This window comes from Puma concolor, chromosome B4 (assembly GCF_028749965.1).
Source record: "Puma concolor isolate L17-30 chromosome B4, mPumCon1.1.hap2, whole genome shotgun sequence".
NCBI classification, from domain to species: domain Eukaryota; kingdom Metazoa; phylum Chordata; class Mammalia; order Carnivora; family Felidae; genus Puma; species Puma concolor.
In genome coordinates, this window is record NC_141673.1 from 87,084,201 (window position 1) to 87,101,299 (window position 17,099).

Consider the following 17,099-nt stretch of genomic DNA (forward strand, 5'->3'; position numbering starts at 1 on the left):
CAGAGAAAAATAAATACTGCATGATTTCACTTATATGTAGAAATAAAGAACCAAAACAAACAAACAAACAAACAAACAAAACAAAACAAAACCCAGACTTGTAGATGCAGAGAACAGATTGGTGGTTGCTAAAATGTAGGGTGGTTGGAGGTGGGAGGGCAAAATGGGTGAAGGGGATCAAGAGGTCTGAATTTACAGGGATGCCTGGGTGGCTCAGTTGGTTAAGTGTCCGACTTCAGCTCAGGTCATGATGTCATGGTTTGTGAGTTTGAGCCCCACGTTGGGCTCTGTGCTAACAGCTCAGAGCCTGGAGCCTGCTGCGGATTCTGTGTCTCCTCCTTTCTCTGCCCTTCCCATGCTCATGTTCTGTCTCTGTCTCTCAATAATAAATAAATGTTAAAAAAAAATTAAAGAAAAAGAAGTCCAAATTTACAGATACAAAATAATAAGCCATGGGGCTATAATGTACAGCATGGGGAATATGGTCAATAATCTTGTATTAACTTTGTATGCTGACAGATGGTAACTAGACTTACTATGCTGATCATTTCACAGTGTATACGAATGTTGAATTACTCTGTTATACAACTGAAACTAATATAATATTGTATGTAATTATACCTCAGTAAAAGAGAAGAAAAAGGAGACTCAAAGGTGGTGGAAAGGAGGGATAATTTTAATGTATATAAATTTTGAAGAAATCCTGAGAATATAACATCAAGATCACAAGGAGAAAAATCACTGATTACATTTTTCTTTATGTGGTTTTATTTTTTGTTAAGTTTTAATTTCATCTTTATGCTTTTTAATATTTTTCAAATTTTCTATACCAAGTATCTATTACTTTTTATTTTTAATAGCTCTTAAATGTCAGATTTAAAATGATAAAGTAAAATAAGTTCACAGCATTAAAAAGTTATAGAAATACATAAGATGAAAAAATAAGATGAAAATAAAAGTCCCCACATACCCTAATTCTCCATTTCCATTCTTTAAAGCAACCATCATCAAAATGACTCTTGGTAGTACACGTATGTTTTAAAATCAGAAAACATTATCAAACAATCAGTTAAAGAAGTTAAATTTGAAAAAAAAAAGGATAATACTGCCTGGCTTCTGATTTCCTGACCCCTCTTGAAAAACTAATAAAATTGTAAGAGAGGACTATAAATAAGAATAAGCTTGTAAAAATGAAGAGAGTGGAAGAGAAGACAATAGCAGAGAAAAGACATCAACAAAATTTTAGGAGATGAAAAGCAGATGTCTCAGTGATATCTGACCAGGAGAGTGCTGAAATCTAAAACTTGAGTGCCTGCAGCTGGGGAAGCCAGCAAGAAGGAAGCCAGTTCATGTTGCAGAATTCCCGAAAGACTCAGCAATTACAGGTGAGTGCTGATGACACTAAAAATGGGAGGATTGGTTGGAAGTGTTCCAGATCTCCTTTTAACCCCAAACACAAGAAGTTGCCCTTGCCCATCTGTGAGAAGACTGGGGATGAAACAGAGACTCTGGACTTGGGACATTGGATAAAAACAAGGGAATTAAGAGAAAGGTTGTGTTACGAAGAGTGAGATCTCAGCTGTACCTTTTCACTTAGCTCCCACAATGTTATCACCTCAGCTTATACCTAAACAAGAAATTGGCAAGTTCCTCTCTAGGGAAACAGAAAAAGCTGGATACTGACATTTGGGGTTCCTCCCATGAAGTGTCTAGGTCGCAGCTGGATCACACTCTGATGAGGCCTAGCAGTTGGTAATCACTACCCAAGTATAAAGAACTTTCATTCAGTTGAATGTACCTCATTCTTAAATGTAACCAGGCAGCTATGGATCTGTATATATTTCTAGAAAGCCTCTAACATGAAAGAGAGCAAAATGAACCAATAGAAAAAACATACACCAAAAGATGATTGCAGGAAGCAAATAAACACATAACAAATGTTCTAGCTTTGACTCCCACAAAAAAATACATTGCATTTACAAAGATTAAAAAGCTATGAAATAAAACTTTTTGAAGATAAAAAAGAACTTTTTTATATTAAAAATGTGGTGATTAAAAGATCAGTAGATGAATTTGTAATACAGTGTTTAGGAAATCATTCCCCCAAAAGTAGAAAAGAAAAATAAGGAAGTGAAAATTGGAAAAAAAAAAGATGAGAAGTCTGAATAATAGGAATTCCAGGAAGAGAAATATAAAAGAAAGGGAGGGTAGACGTTATTAAAGAAATAACAGAAGGCTGTTTCCAGAACTGAAGGATCTATTCGTGGTTGCAAGGGACCACCAATTGTCCGGCAAAATAAATGCAAAAAGACCTATCTAAATGCTATCATTGTGAAATTTCAGAATCCCTCATTTAAGGTCTTAACATCTTTCAAAGACGAGAAATGATTACAATAAAATGATTAGATATGAATGATACTAGATTTCTCAACTAAAATAGTGGAAGCTAGGAAACAATGGGTAACACCTTCAAATCTGAAAAAAAAATTATTTCTGAACTATGATTTTGTACCCAGCCAAACTAAGAATTGTTTTCAATATTCAAAGGCTCATAAAATGTATTTTGCTTTCACATTCTCTCAAGAGGGAAAGAGAGTATATGCTGCGCTACAATGAGGAAGTAACAACAAAGGGAAAAAATGGATAAAGGAAACTGGGTAATAGAAGGCAGAGAAGAGGTGAATGCAATTCCCAAGATGACCAGTGTTTATCCATGCTGGAGAGGAAATGGTACAAGGCTCTGGGAGAGATGTTTCCAAGAAAAAAAATGGAACAGATTGATTTCCTGATGTATTTGACCACGCTGAGAAAATGTTATAGTTCTCTGAAGAATTAGAAGAGGAATTATTGGAAGGTACATGATACATGAAGCAAATGAAAAAAGTTAGGCAATCACTAACTCCAGGAAGAGCAAATTTTAAAAAGCCTGCAAGAAAGAAAATTGAGTGATCGTATACTGCAGGACTCAGCTCTTAAATTATAGTTAGAGATTCATAATGCTATAATAATACTGCTTTAACTGAAAATTTTTATGTAATTCTGTAAGGAATGTGGGGCGAAGAAAAGTCTGCATATGTCCATTTGGGGTAGGATTAGAAAGTGATATCTTCATCTTCCCTAGTAGTAAGCCATATGATAGTATAAAAAATTGGAAAATAAAAATAGTATTTGAATAATCAAAATATGAAAACTATAGCCTTTTTGGTCTAGATATGGGGGTGGGGAATATGAAAGAGAACTCTTGTTTTTGTTGCCTTAGAGTACTTTAAACTCTGTACATACTTTGCTTTGCTAAAAATAAAGATTTTTAAAAAGATGGTGTGTAACATCTTTTTTGAGCAAGAGAACGCTATTAGTATATACCCTTTAATTCAGGAAATACTTTAAAAAATTTATCCCAGGAAAACAATTGTGGGTGTGTCCACAAATCTAAGCATGAGAATATTTACCACAGAGTTGTTTGTAGCATCAATAAACTATAAATAGATTAAATTCCCACTTTAAGAGGGTGAGCACTGAACCCATCTTGTTTAGTGCTGTATCTTGTTTAGTATCTTGGGTTTCTGGGATTGTATCTGACATATACTAGGTACTCAATAAATATTTGTTGAATATTTACTAAGGAAATAGTTGAATTAATTCATAGGAAAAATGCACAAAAAACAATCTGTTAACACTGGTTACCTCTGTGTGGAGGAATTATCTGTTATATTTATTTTTGCCTATTTTTCTAATTTGTATTTTTGAAAATTTCTAAAATAACATTTTAAATTAAGTTATAAATTTCTAAAATAAAAAAAGATACACTAAAATTTTAAAAATAACCATTTATAAAGAGGAGAAGGTTGACAGTCCATGGAGTTCAGGCTGAGATTGTCTTAAAACTGAACATTCTGATGATTCAGACCAAAGTACCTCTTAATGGGTCAAAATAACTCTCATTCTTTGGTAAGTGGAAGCATACATTTAAAAAATTTTTTTAATGTTTATTTATTTTTGACAGAGAGAGACAGAGCACAAGCTGGGGAGGGGCAGAGAGAGAGGGAGACAAAGAATCTGAAGCAGGCTCCAGACTCTGAGCGGTCATCACAGAGTCTGATGTGGGGCTCAAACTCACAAACTGCAAGATCATGACCCGAGCTGAAGTCGGACGTTTAACCAACTGAACCACCCAGGCGCCCCCAATTTACTTTAATTTTAATTTTATTATTTATTTGATTGAGAGAGAGAGAGAGAGAGGGAGAGAGAGAGAATCCTAAGCAAGCCCTGCACTGTCAGAGCAGAGTCCAGTGTGGGGCTCGAACTCTGGAACCACGAGATCATGACCTGAGCTGAAATCAAGAGTCAGATGCTCAACTGACTGAGCCACCCACGCACCCCTGGAAGCATACATTTTTATGTAATTAGAAAAAAAATCTTCCTGACACTAAATTCAAGGAAGAAGTTATGTAGATGAACAAGATCATAGGAACATAATAGACGTTATCTTCAACTTCAGTTTTACAGAAAATCAAATGTTATTCTTGATGTAGCTCTTTCTTATATTGACCCTCGAAAAAAAGCATAACTTTGTAATGTAACTTGGTGAAGGTATTTCTGCAGAATGGTTAATTAAGTGAGAGATGTCTCAATTTTCACATGGATTACAGTTCCAAAAGTGTTTTTAGGTCCAAAATGATCAGTTTTTAACCCTTTGTTCCCCAGTACATTTCTACCAAATACAGTGTTGGTCTGTCCCTCTGCTTTTTGTTTTATAGCCAATTCAGTACATTTTCTCCAAATGTATTGGAGAAATTTGTATTCATTGAAGGATTTTGAGGCCCCAAGCACTTTCCTTCATGATCTCCTCAGATATTGTGAAGGAGTCCTTAGTAGGTCATCCCTAAACACTTGCCCTGGTACCCTCTAATGGGTAGGTTCAGAGTGGTCTTGAACGAAGGCAAGCATCCCTGGCTTGCGGCACATTTTCATCAGCAGCAGTTGAACATCTCCTTTAAATTTTTTTCAGAATGCCTTACTATTACCCTAAACTATCATGGGGTTAGTAGACATTTGACATCTGTCACTTTGGCATTGAGTCACACATTTCTGACTTTGCCAGTTGGATGCACTCTTGTTAACCCCTAAGCCCTGAATATATCATAGTAGGTTTATTTGTTCTCTACTTTTCAGCCCCTGCTTATCCTTTATCCACAAACTAAAAAAAATTCCATTTCATCTATTATTTTCTTTCTCTTTTGCCAATTGTTGTTTCTTTCTTTATTCGCTCTTTGTCAAATGACTCATCTCATCTATACTTGTAATATCCTTTATTCTCTCATTGCTTTCAGTTTTAAAAAATCATCTCTACTTTTGTTTCCATTTCCAAGCCTACGCTTCTCCTGAATTGTTGCTGTCACCTCTCTCAATACCTCTGTACTTTTCTGTCCTGATGGGGGTCAATGATATTCACAAAACAATAGAAAACTAAATACAAATGTAGTGAACATAGCAACAAGGTGAGGAGTAATGGATGGATGCGATGAAAATGCCTGCCTGATTGTTTTCACAATATGCTGGTGGTGAGGAGACAACGTTTGATCTGGAAAATCTCTTTGTCCTCATTTATGAAAGGTTATAGGATATTTGAAAATAGTTACTTTATGTAATGCGAATAGCTGACTTTCTCGTCACTTGACTTGATATAGAGAAAGAATATAAAGAATCTAGCTCCTTGTAGAAAATCAGTTAACAAACATATCCTTTCATCTCTCCCAAATACTCATTCTTTTTACAGCATAGTTGATGGGAACTAGATGACAGTCAAAGGTTGTTGACAACCTGAAATGCTTATATTCTGTGCTGAGCAAAGTAAGACCCATATGTTTTAGAGAAGGAGGTGGCACCGTTAATATTCTGTTAAGAAAATTGAGAATCCCTGGCTTGTGTTGTTACACAAACTTCCATCCTGTGGAAATGGGTCATAGCACAAAGCCAAAATTTTTCTCAGAAAATAAATTTGAATCTGTTCAAATACTGGCACAGTTACTCAGAGAAATAACAGAAGTGTGTGCCATAAGTCATAAAAAGAGACAATTACAGTCTAGAAAAATGTCAGGACAAATGCTCCAGTCCTGCATCTAGTAGGCAAGCAGAGCTGAGGTGAATTCAGGGAGCTTGACTCCTGAACTTCACCCTCTAGAGTTTACTGTTCCCCTGGTTATCTTAACATTTGTTGATTTCGTTCCCAAGTTTAGAAAACTCTATATAATTTGGTAAACTTATAAGCAGTTTCTGTTGCCTGTGTCTCCTTTTCATTTGCTTTGCCTTCCAATAACGTCTGCTCATCTTTCACCGAAATAATGACTTAGGTGTCATTAGAACAAGAAAAGATGTTTCTGAATAGAGTTCTTATATTTAATACATAATGTCTGGCTTCCTAGTGCAGTTGAGGAGCACCATTGACCATGATTACATAAAGAAATCCCTGCTGCATTCCACCCTGCTGTGTAAACCTGTACATTAGAGATACAGACCAATTATAAATCAGTTTAATCTGTAATTTGGGGCATTTGCTCCTTGCGCAAGTTTAAAACTCAGTGAGTATAGAGGTTTATATGTGAACTGGCATCTCTAATCTGAACCTCATTTTCAGAACCCTGTGTTCTTCTGGACAACTGCCCAGCTACCATCCTGAGTGGACACACACCTGTCCCTTCCTATGCTCCTTCCCAGCCCCCCAAAAGTGAATCATTATATTTCTCCTTTTAGACTTCAGGCCACTGAAAACATACCATCCAAATTTAGTGCATATTCACTTAGCTATTTTGCTGTGATCCTGTTAATAGAGTAAGAGAGAAATAATTTTATTCATAAAGATTAAACATATATAACAAGAAAATATCTTTGTCTTTCAAATCTCTACATTTTTCAAAAGAGGAAAAATATCTGAAAAGGGTATGTATAATGGTTTGTGTAGTGTATAATGTATAATGATTAGAGGGGAGTGAAAACTGAAGAGCCCACGGGTGAAATTGCTCTGGGTAAGAGAGAGATGTGATGGAGAGAGGGTGGCTGGGGCATGGTGAGAGGGAGGGATAGGATTGTGTCTGGGGAGAGACAGGCATCCACTGGAAAATATATGAAGTTTCTGTGGTGTGGTGACCCTGCCCCCTCCATGACAACTTCAGTAAAATCCAAATGTCTTTGTATGGTTTTGGAATTGGATTTATTCTCAAGGATCTGTGCTCGGTGCCACAAGAAGGTTGGTGGTGTGGGTAAAACCACAGAGATAAAACCATTCATGATCCCCTCCCCCTGACATGTCAGCCCCATGCTCTCTTCCAGCTTCACTGGTTTCCTCCATGTTGTTTGAATACACCAAGTACTCCTGCCTGAAGACCTTTGTACTTGCTGTTGGCTCTACCTGAATGCTCTTTCCCCACATATCCACATGGTTTACATCCTCACCTCCTTCTGGTCTTTACTCAGTTGTCACCTAGTGAGGACTTACTCGGCCTCCTGTTGATAAGACATATTTTATCTTGTTTGTCTGACTTCTTCATTAGAATTTGAGAGGGCAAGGTATTCCCTGTCCCCACTCCCCAATCTGTCCTTAGTGCCTAGAATAACACTGGACACATAGAGAGTACTCAGTAAATATTTGTTGAGTGAATCAAATAATGCCTGCTATCCAAAGGAGCCCAGTTACTTCAGTAAGCAGCAAACAGATGATTCTCAAAATATATTAGAATCTTTCTAGCTATATAGACAAGTAAGCATAAGTAGGAAGACTGACGAAAAGCATTTATTGAAATCTTCCTGGAAAAAATTGATGTTTTTTTTAATTCAAATAATGATGTGTACATGTTAAGTACATTACAAAACAAACATATTAGGGAAAACCAGATCATCTTTGAAATATTTGTTTTAAAAGTTCTTCCTTTAAGTGTGCTCTTCCTGTTTTAGAGAAATGCAAATTACACATGGTAGTAATCTGACTTTCTTTGGAACACTTTTATTACGCAGTCATTTCAAATGTGAAGGATAAAATGCTGCTAAATAAAAGATTATTTGCTGTCTTAAGTGGTACACAAGAGCTGTTTTTCTGTTTTTGTCACCCTGGCAAATTATCTACAAGATTGGTCTTTGAAGAGACTTTTTATTATATCGGTAGAAAACATTATTTTAAGCAATAACCTAATGAAAGTATTTCTCCTCCACACCATTCAAGACAATTTTTACAGAAAAATAAGATGAATACAAATCTCTACCATATATTGAGTGTGTTTTTTGAATCTCTTAGGTCAATGATAACAGCTGTTGCAGGGACCATGCTGTGAACATGCCTTTGTCCCAGAGAGGGGGCTGTCTACACTTGCTAACCCCCTCCTGATGTGGGCAAGGCTCTGCTGCTTGTCCATTTCAGAGCAACTGACTGCTACAGGTTCTTGTTCTGTGTCCTGGACCCTTCTGTCACAGTGACTCCTGACTTTTAAATTTGGTTCAAAACAGATAATTTAAGACAAAGATTCCTTTAATTTGGGGGGTGGGGGATAGTTTTATGATGGCTCAAACCCTCCTTTCCATAATCGTTGTGAAATCTGCCATTTACTTACTTAGAATACCAGATTTCTGTAGGTCACCAGATTTTTCACTTAAAGAAAAGCTCTCTTTTTATTTGATGCTGTTTAGCTTCTAGCCTTTAAAAATTTTTTTCTAATGTTTATCTATTTTTGAGAGAGAGAGAGAGAGAGCACAAGTGGGGGAGAGGCAGAGAGAGAGGGAGACACAGAATCTGAAGCAGGCTCCAGGCTCTGAGCTGTCAGCACAGAGCCTGACACGAGGCTCAGATCCACGAACTGTGAGGGATCATGACCTGAGTCGAAGTTGGACACTTAACCGACTGAGCCACCCAGGCACCCCTAGCTTCTAGTCTTAATAGAGTGAACATATAACTTATCATCCAAATATGGACATGCTTAGGAATGGAAGGGAGGTAACCATAAATAATTATATCTGGAAAACAATCAACCTAGGATTGTGTAAGGCAAGCTGAGTATTATGGTTCCTAACTATGAAGGATAATAAAATGAATACTTATCAAAACCATGAAATGTGCTAAGTTCTATATACATTTAAGTATATGAAATATATATATACACAAAAATGTATATAATCTCAATTTTTGAGAGAGAGAGAGGAGAGAGTGTGAGCAGGGGAGGAACAGAAGGAGAGGGAGCAAGAACATTTTAAGCTGGCTCCACACCCAGTGCAGAGCCCAATGTGGGGCTCGATCTCACGACCTTGAGATCATGAGCTTGATATACCAAAATGAAGAGTCGGTTGCTTAATCAACTGAGCCACCCAGCTGCCCCTATAATCTCAATTTCAAAACCATCCTCTGATGTGGAACTTGAGCACATATTCAACCAAGAATCTGAGGCTCTGTGACACTAACGCAAAGAGTTAACATATAATAGTCTAAAAGGAATTTTAGGAACCCGACTCAGGACAGTTTACAATAAGGACTATTGATTTAGCTGTCTGGAGAAAATGCATTGGATACATTTTTGGCCAAAAGCCAGATGTTAAAATCAATAATTGGCTGAAATCAGATAGCACTAGAACAGAAGGCACTTTCTGAAGACAAGATTAAATCGGAAACCTTATCAAATATTTTAAAAGTCAAATTTTGAAAGTTCGACACTATCATGAAGGAAAACAGAATTTATCAGCACCATCAACTGGTGTGCTGCTCTTGTGGTCCCTGTGTGGCAGGTCAGCAATCCTAAAGGGACACTTAATCAGACTAACATTTAGTGCACAGTGTAAGGAACTTGGGATTCACCACTCAGCACATCTCAGAAATATTGGACCTGTTATTATTGAGAAATGTTTGCCAGTCTATAGCAATTATTTTAACAAGCTTTTGTTTTTTTGGTCTCCATAGACTAAAACCATAAGGAATTGATTTCAATTTGAATTTTGGCTAATGAGAACAAAACGTGCATTGAGATTCTCTAGTTCCTCTAACATTTTCTTCTTCTCTCCCTACTTTTTTTTTATTCATTCAATCAACATTTATTAAGCATCTTTTCAGTGTATTAGCCATCATTTCAGGAGATGGGGATACAACATCATGAAGATGATAGTTTCCCCCCACCTCCCCCATGGAGTTTACATTCTGGGACTTGGGGAGACAGACAATAAAAACTTTAAACATATAACATATAAATAGTGTTATGTATTTATATGTAATAGAAGAAAATGCTAAGAGGGATATGAAGAATTCTCTGTCATGACTGGGTCATGATGATTTCTCATGATGTTAGTTTGGACTTTTTCTTTCTCGTGGAATTTTATAGGGGCAGATTTGACATTTAATACCTCATAATAAGATACAAAGAGTCCCCAACTAGGATTTTTTTCTTGAATAACTCATTTTTGAAGTGGAATTAACTGAAAATTACATGTAGCTCTTAAAGATTAGTTTAATATTTTGAATGTTAGCACATCAACTATTCTACAAAGATTTGAATTATCATGTTATCTCAACTGTTACTCTGTGTTACATTATTATTTAAAATTTCATCAAGATTTGTTGGCTGAAAAATGGTATAGTATTTTTCCTGAAGTTATCTTCCAAATATACTTTCTCTTAACATATCCTTTCACTGACAGTTTGCTCTCCTATGTAGTCAATAATCCTTCATAATTTCAAAGTGCATAAATTAATAACTTTCACAATTAATTTATTATCACAGCATTTTGTTCTTACAGTAATAAAGATACATTTAAATTTCACCTGACTGATAGAATTTCAACTTTTAAAGCAAATAAAGAGGGGTGCCTGGGCGGCTCATTTGGTTAAGCATCTGACTTGGGCTCGGTAATGATCTCATGGTTTGTGAGTTTGAGCTCCTCATCAGGCTCTGTGCTGACAACTCAGAGCCTGGAGTCTGCTTCGGATTCTGTGTCTCCCTCTCTCTCTCTCTGACCCGCCCCCCCCCCCCACATGCTCTGTCTCTCTCTGTCTGTCAAAAAATAAATAAATGTTAAAAAAAATTTTAAAACAAATAAAGAGATTTTCACTCTGGTTACTACTAAATTGCTCATCAGAATTTTATTTACTATATTTATTTTATTTTTATTTTTTTTAGAGAGAGGGGGAGAGAGCATGACCGGGGGAAGAGCAGAGGGAGAAGGGAAGAGAGAATCTTAGGTAGGCTCCATGCCCATCTTGGAGCCTGAAGTGGAGCTTGATCTCACGATTGTGACATCATGACATGAGCTGAAATCAAGAGTTGGACACTTAACTCACTGAGCCACCCAGGGGCCCCTTGTTTTTATTTTTTTATTTCAGTATAGTTGACATACTTCGTTACATTAGTTTTGGGTGTACAACGTGGTGATTCAGCAACTCTGTATGTTATGGTATGATCACCACAAGTGTAGCTACCGTCTCTTGTCAATTGTATGCTATTATACCATTGACTATATTCCCTCAGCTGTACCTTTTGCTTATCAGAATTTTAAATTGCATATTTATTTATAAACAATAAACTCTAATGACACTTCTGTGTGTGTTGCTCACATCAATACCCTGTTTAGGTACGATGGTGATGCCACACACACACATTCAGGGATGCCGAAATGGCATTGAATTGGATGCTTGACTACTTGACTATTCAGCCTTTGAATAGCTAGCTGAATATAAAGCTGAAGTGTAGCAGCAGATTTTAGCCAAACAGTGAAACAGTAGTAGAACTCTCATCCCTACTTTCTCATATGCAGTGACTCTTTGGAAGGGGCCTAGTAGGGACAGTCATTGGAGTGACAGCTTCCCAGCCTTCTTATCTCTGGTGACTAAAGTGTTAAACGTGGCATCTGAGAGAGTCTCAGCAAGGTTCATTTTGGTACTGGGCATTATTAACTGAGTGGGTGGGTTTTCACCCTTATTCTTCTGTTTAGTTTCCCCAGAACCACAGTCTTCCTGCTCGATTGACACAATAAGTGAATGTGGTCTTCTTGGTGTAGTTGATATGCATGGCTTTCATGAGGAGGCATGAGAACCTGAGTGAGTTTTTAGCAGGTGGTTCCTGGGCTTCATATTTACCTTCATGATGCAACTTGGAATCATTTGCTGTGAACTCAGCTGAAGCTTGAGCTAGAATAATAAAAAGCATTTAAATTTTGGCTGCACTACTCAACTTACACTCAACCAAAACTTAATAATCTGCAAATTTAAACTTGAACATAAAAATGGATTTACTTTTGCTTTTTTGTCCCTGTGACTTTATTGTCTGTGGCAAAACAGAAGCAAATACTAAGGAGCATCCATGCAAAACATGAGAAAGGGGATGGGAACCAAATCTGCTAAAAATTCTAAAAGCTGGTGTATGTCTTCTTTCCAGGATCACCTGCAGGTTGGATGGAGGTAAAATTCAATATTCAACTGTCAACAATTTCTTAGAGGTAGTGGAGTTAATGTTTGTGTTGTATACTCTGATGAAGGAATGCATCTTGCTGTCTCATATCTCTATAGCAGCTCCCCTGCTCAGACGAGTTGCTTCCTTCTTCTTCCTGCCAGCTCCTCCAGTGCTGGAAATCTCAGAGTAGGAAATTCGTTCTGGAACTCTGAGTGTGACTTCATGCTCTTCTCTTTTTTTATTAAAATTTTTTTATGTTTATTTATTTATTTAGAGAGAGACAGAAAGAGAGAGAGAGAGAGAGAGAGGAGGGGCAGAGAGAGAAAAGGAGAGAGAATCCCAAGCAGGCTCCATGCTGTTAGCACAGAGCCTGACACGAGGATTGAACTCACAAACTGCGAGATCATGACCTGCAGTGGAATCAAGAGTCAGATGCTTAACTGACTGAGCCACCCAGGTGCCCCCAGGTCCTCTTCCTTCTGAACAGCCTCAGCCATCTGTGCACATCTGTAGTGGTGCCAGTTACACTCACCTGCCTTCATAAGTAGTGACTTGCTTGTTGGTTGCCACCTCTTGTGCATGTTCTCTGAAGACGGGTCTGATTTTTAATTCAATTTTATATCCCGAGCACTCAGCACAGTGTTACGTGAGAACTCGGTAAAAGTCATTACTACTGTGGCTACTATTACTATTGCTGGTTGTACTTACTGTTTCTACCACTGTTGTTGCTGCAGCTGCTGTTATAACCAGTGTTAGCTGGTGAGCTAGCGGCACCCTCTCAGACCTGGAGAGTGCATGCACTTTCACATTTTGATCGCTTTTTGTCCACCCTCCAGAGACAGGCATGGCAAGGGAGGAAGATAGGGAGGCTTTCTGCATGAAGGGAAAAGTCTGAAAGTTCATGATAGGAAAAGCACTCCCATATTGCAAATGGCAATATGAATATTACAAATTTACTATAGCTCTTGGATTTTTAAAAATATTTGTGCACTTGTGACACTTTCATTTTCTGTTGAGTATTTGGTTCTCCCACGGAAGGTATGATTGCTCTGCCCATGGTGATGCTGTAGGAGGAGATGTAAATTTGAGCCCATCTAACACACGTTTTATCAACAATGAAGCAAACATTTATTCACCTGATGAACTTGAACAAGTCTTTTGGCCTGAGCTTCAGTTTCATTAGAAATTTAAGATAATGTGGCACAAAAACAGACACATAGACCAATGGAATAGAATAGAAACCCCAGAACTAGACCCACAAACGTATGGCCAACTCATCTTTGACAAAGCGGGAAAGAACATCCAATGGAAAAAAGACAGTCTCTTTAACAAATGGTGCTGGGAGAACTGGACAGCAACATGCAGAAGGTTGAAACTAGACCACTTTCTCACACCATTCACAAAAATAAACTCAAAATGGATAAAGGACCTGAATGTGAGACAGGAAACCATCAAAACCTTAGAGGAGAAAGCAGGAAAAGACCTCTCTGACCTCAGCCGTAGCAATCTCTTACTCGACACATCCCCAAAGGCAAGGGAATTAAAAGCAAAAGTGAATTCCTGGGACCTTATGAAGATAAAAAGCTTCTGCACAGCAAAGGAAACAACCAACAAAACTAAAAGGCAACCAACGGAATGGGAAAAGATATTTGCAAATGACATATCGGACAAAGGGCTAGTATCCAAAATCTATAAAGAGCTCACCAAACTCCACACCCGAAAAGCAAATAACCCAGTGAAGAAATGGGCAGAAAACATGAATAGACACTTCTCTAAAGAAGACATCCGGATGGCCAACAGGCACATGAAAAGATGTTCAGCGTCGCTCCTTATCAGGGAAATACAAATCAAAACCACACTCAGGTATCACCTCACGCCAGTCAGAGTGGCCAAAATGAACAAATCAGGAGACTATAGATGCTGGAGAGGATGTGGAGAAACGGGAACCCTCTTGCACTGTTGGTGGGAATGCAAATTGGTGCAGCCGCTCTGGAAAGCAGTGTGGAGGTTCCTCAGGAAATTAAAAATAGACCTACCCTATGACCCAGCAATAGCACTGCTAGGAATTTATCCAAGGGACACAGGAGTACTGATGCATAGGGGCACTTGTACCCCAATGTTCATAGCAGCACTCTCAACAATAGCCAAATTATGGAAAGAGCCTAAATGTCCATCAACTGATGAATGGATCAAGAAATTGTGGTTTATATACACAATGGAATACTACGTGGCAATGAGAAAAAATGAAATATGGCCTTTTGTAGCAACGTGGATGGAACTGGAGAGTGTGATGCTAAGTGAAATAAGCCATACAGAGAAAGACAGATACCATATGGTTTCACTCTTATGTGGATCCTGAGAAACTTAACAGGAACCCATGGGGGAGGGGAAGGAAAAAAAAAAAAAAAAGAGGTTAGAGTGGGAGAGAGCCAAAGCATAAGAGACTGTTGAGAACTGAGAACAAACTAAGGGTTGATGGGGGGTGGGAGGGAGGAGAGGGTGGGTGATGGGTATTGAGGAGGGCACCTTTTGGGATGAGCACTGGGTGTTGTATGGAAACCAATTTGACAATAAATTTCATATATAAATAAAAAAAAAAGAAATTTAAGATAATGTAATCAACTCTGTCTTGGTGTTTTTGAGGATGAAAAGAGGAAACCAATGTGAAAGGGAAATATAAACTGCCAGGTTCTAGACATAATGAGGTGTTATTATATGGCTGTGGCTAATCTTTCCTCTGAATTTCCAGTAGCACTTTGTACTGAATGGCAAGTTTAGTTGGTTTGGAGGGGAGAGCTATGGTCTGGTTGGACGTACCAGATATGAGGTTAAAACAAAACAAAACAAAACAAAACAAAACAAAACAAAACAGGGAGCAAACCATCCCCACCATTCCACTAGTTATATGACCCAGGATAGATTCCTGAAAAAAGGATCTGAAGGCTATTTAGCTCAAGGTCACTCACTGTGAGGATGAAGTGGAAAAATACCTCTAAAGACACTGGATACATTGAAGGTGGTTGGCTGGTGTTTACAAAGTATTCCTTCAGGGCAGCGAAAAGTAAAGGTGAATCAAAAAGGTTCTGAGCAGACAGCACACAGAGGGAAAAGCCTAACTCGGACTACTGGTGTGACCTGAGCAAGTTCTGTTCTGGCCATAATCCCATTTCCTCAGATATGAATTGGGTGTAATAATAATAGTTTCCTTAATTATCTCTTAGGGTTATTGTAAAAACTAAAAGTGGCAATATAACACTAGACTCAAAGGTTTAGTTTATTCACCCCACAAAGCTTAGAGTTATGCCTATGATAATTCTCCTTATTTCCAAAAATAATCTTAACCCGTCTAGTTTATGTTGACTGAATATAATGCCTAGGATGCTCTTTTGACAAAATGCTGGCAAGTCATCACGCACTTGACTGCCTCCATTCAGGCCACCTTTTGGGTGGTGAAACATTGATAAAAATTAACGATGATGGAGGAGGAAAGGAAAGAGGCACAGCTGGTGAGACAAATTCTAGCAACTTTGCTAAGATGAAGGCTTTGTTCCTGAGCCCCTCTCCATTGTCTTTTCTATGGAAACCTTGGTGAGGAGGAAGCCAACCAGAGTGCTGGAGAAAACACCATGTGGTAGGGAGAGCATCATGGCCCTGGCTGAGGAGGCCGGCCACGGACACCGACTCTGTGTATTCATTTCTACAATGAAGTTGGGACTGTGTAATAACAACATGTATTGAAATTGTACTGTGTGTGCCACAGGGACATTCTCAGTGAATTCTCAGAAACAATCTCTGAGGCCGGTTGCGAATCCCAGGATGTTCTCCAGTTACGGACTAAGTACGTGGCAGAGCCGGGATTTGAACCCAAGTACTCCACATTACCTTCCCCTTTCAGCTGTAAGCTTCTATATGGTGGTGGCCAAAGATGTTTGAGCAAGCAGGTCTGTGTGGGAGCTCCACTCAGAAGTGGTTTATGTTATCAGTTTGTTTTACTGGTCCTTCCAAAGGTAGGGCTGGGGAATAAGCTCTTTTCTCCTGAGAGCTCAGGGAGTAAACGGAGTTGGTTTCTGTCAGGTTTTTAAGCAGAGGGAAGTAAATATTGGCTTGTAGAGTGGTAACAGGGCTTCCATCTGAGGGGCCAGCAGAGGAGCAGCCTGTGAACCAGCTCAGAAAAGTGAGGTGACCCAGGAGACCCTGGTGTTGCAGATGCTAAGGGAGTAGGGATCCCTTCCCAAAGGCCACAGTGCTCCACTGTGTCCAGTACTGCTAAGCTGTCAGACCAGACAAGAGCTGAAACGACCAACAAGATTTTCTGGTTAGAACACAGGTGGCTTTGCCAGCATTTGAAACACATCTTTCATCTCATTCTGTTTCTATTTAGAAGGGTTTTTCCTGCAGAGGTTGTTCTTTTATTTTGCCTCCAGTTTTGGGGAGTGTACCCTCTTTGGGGCCACTGTGTGCATCCCCTACTTCATATAGCACACGTAAAGTCCCTTGTTGCTGAACTCAATCCCCCGAATGTGAAGTCACCATAAAGATGCATTTCTGCTCCAGATCCATAGCCCAACAGTCTCCAAAAGACCATCCAGATCTTTTCTGGACCTGGATGTTTAAGTCAGTCAACAAATCTGCAATTACAATGATCATTTTTGCCTTTAGACGTATTTTAGCTGCATCTGAAAGCTAATG

General features: G+C 38.5%; 1 protein-coding gene across 3 annotated transcripts in view; it reads left to right on the top strand.

Moving 5' to 3' along the window:
• The window catches only part of ST8SIA1 (ST8 alpha-N-acetyl-neuraminide alpha-2,8-sialyltransferase 1), a 153,166-nt gene that overhangs the window by 34,432 nt on the left and 101,635 nt on the right, over positions 1-17,099 (top strand). The window lies entirely within an intron of this gene.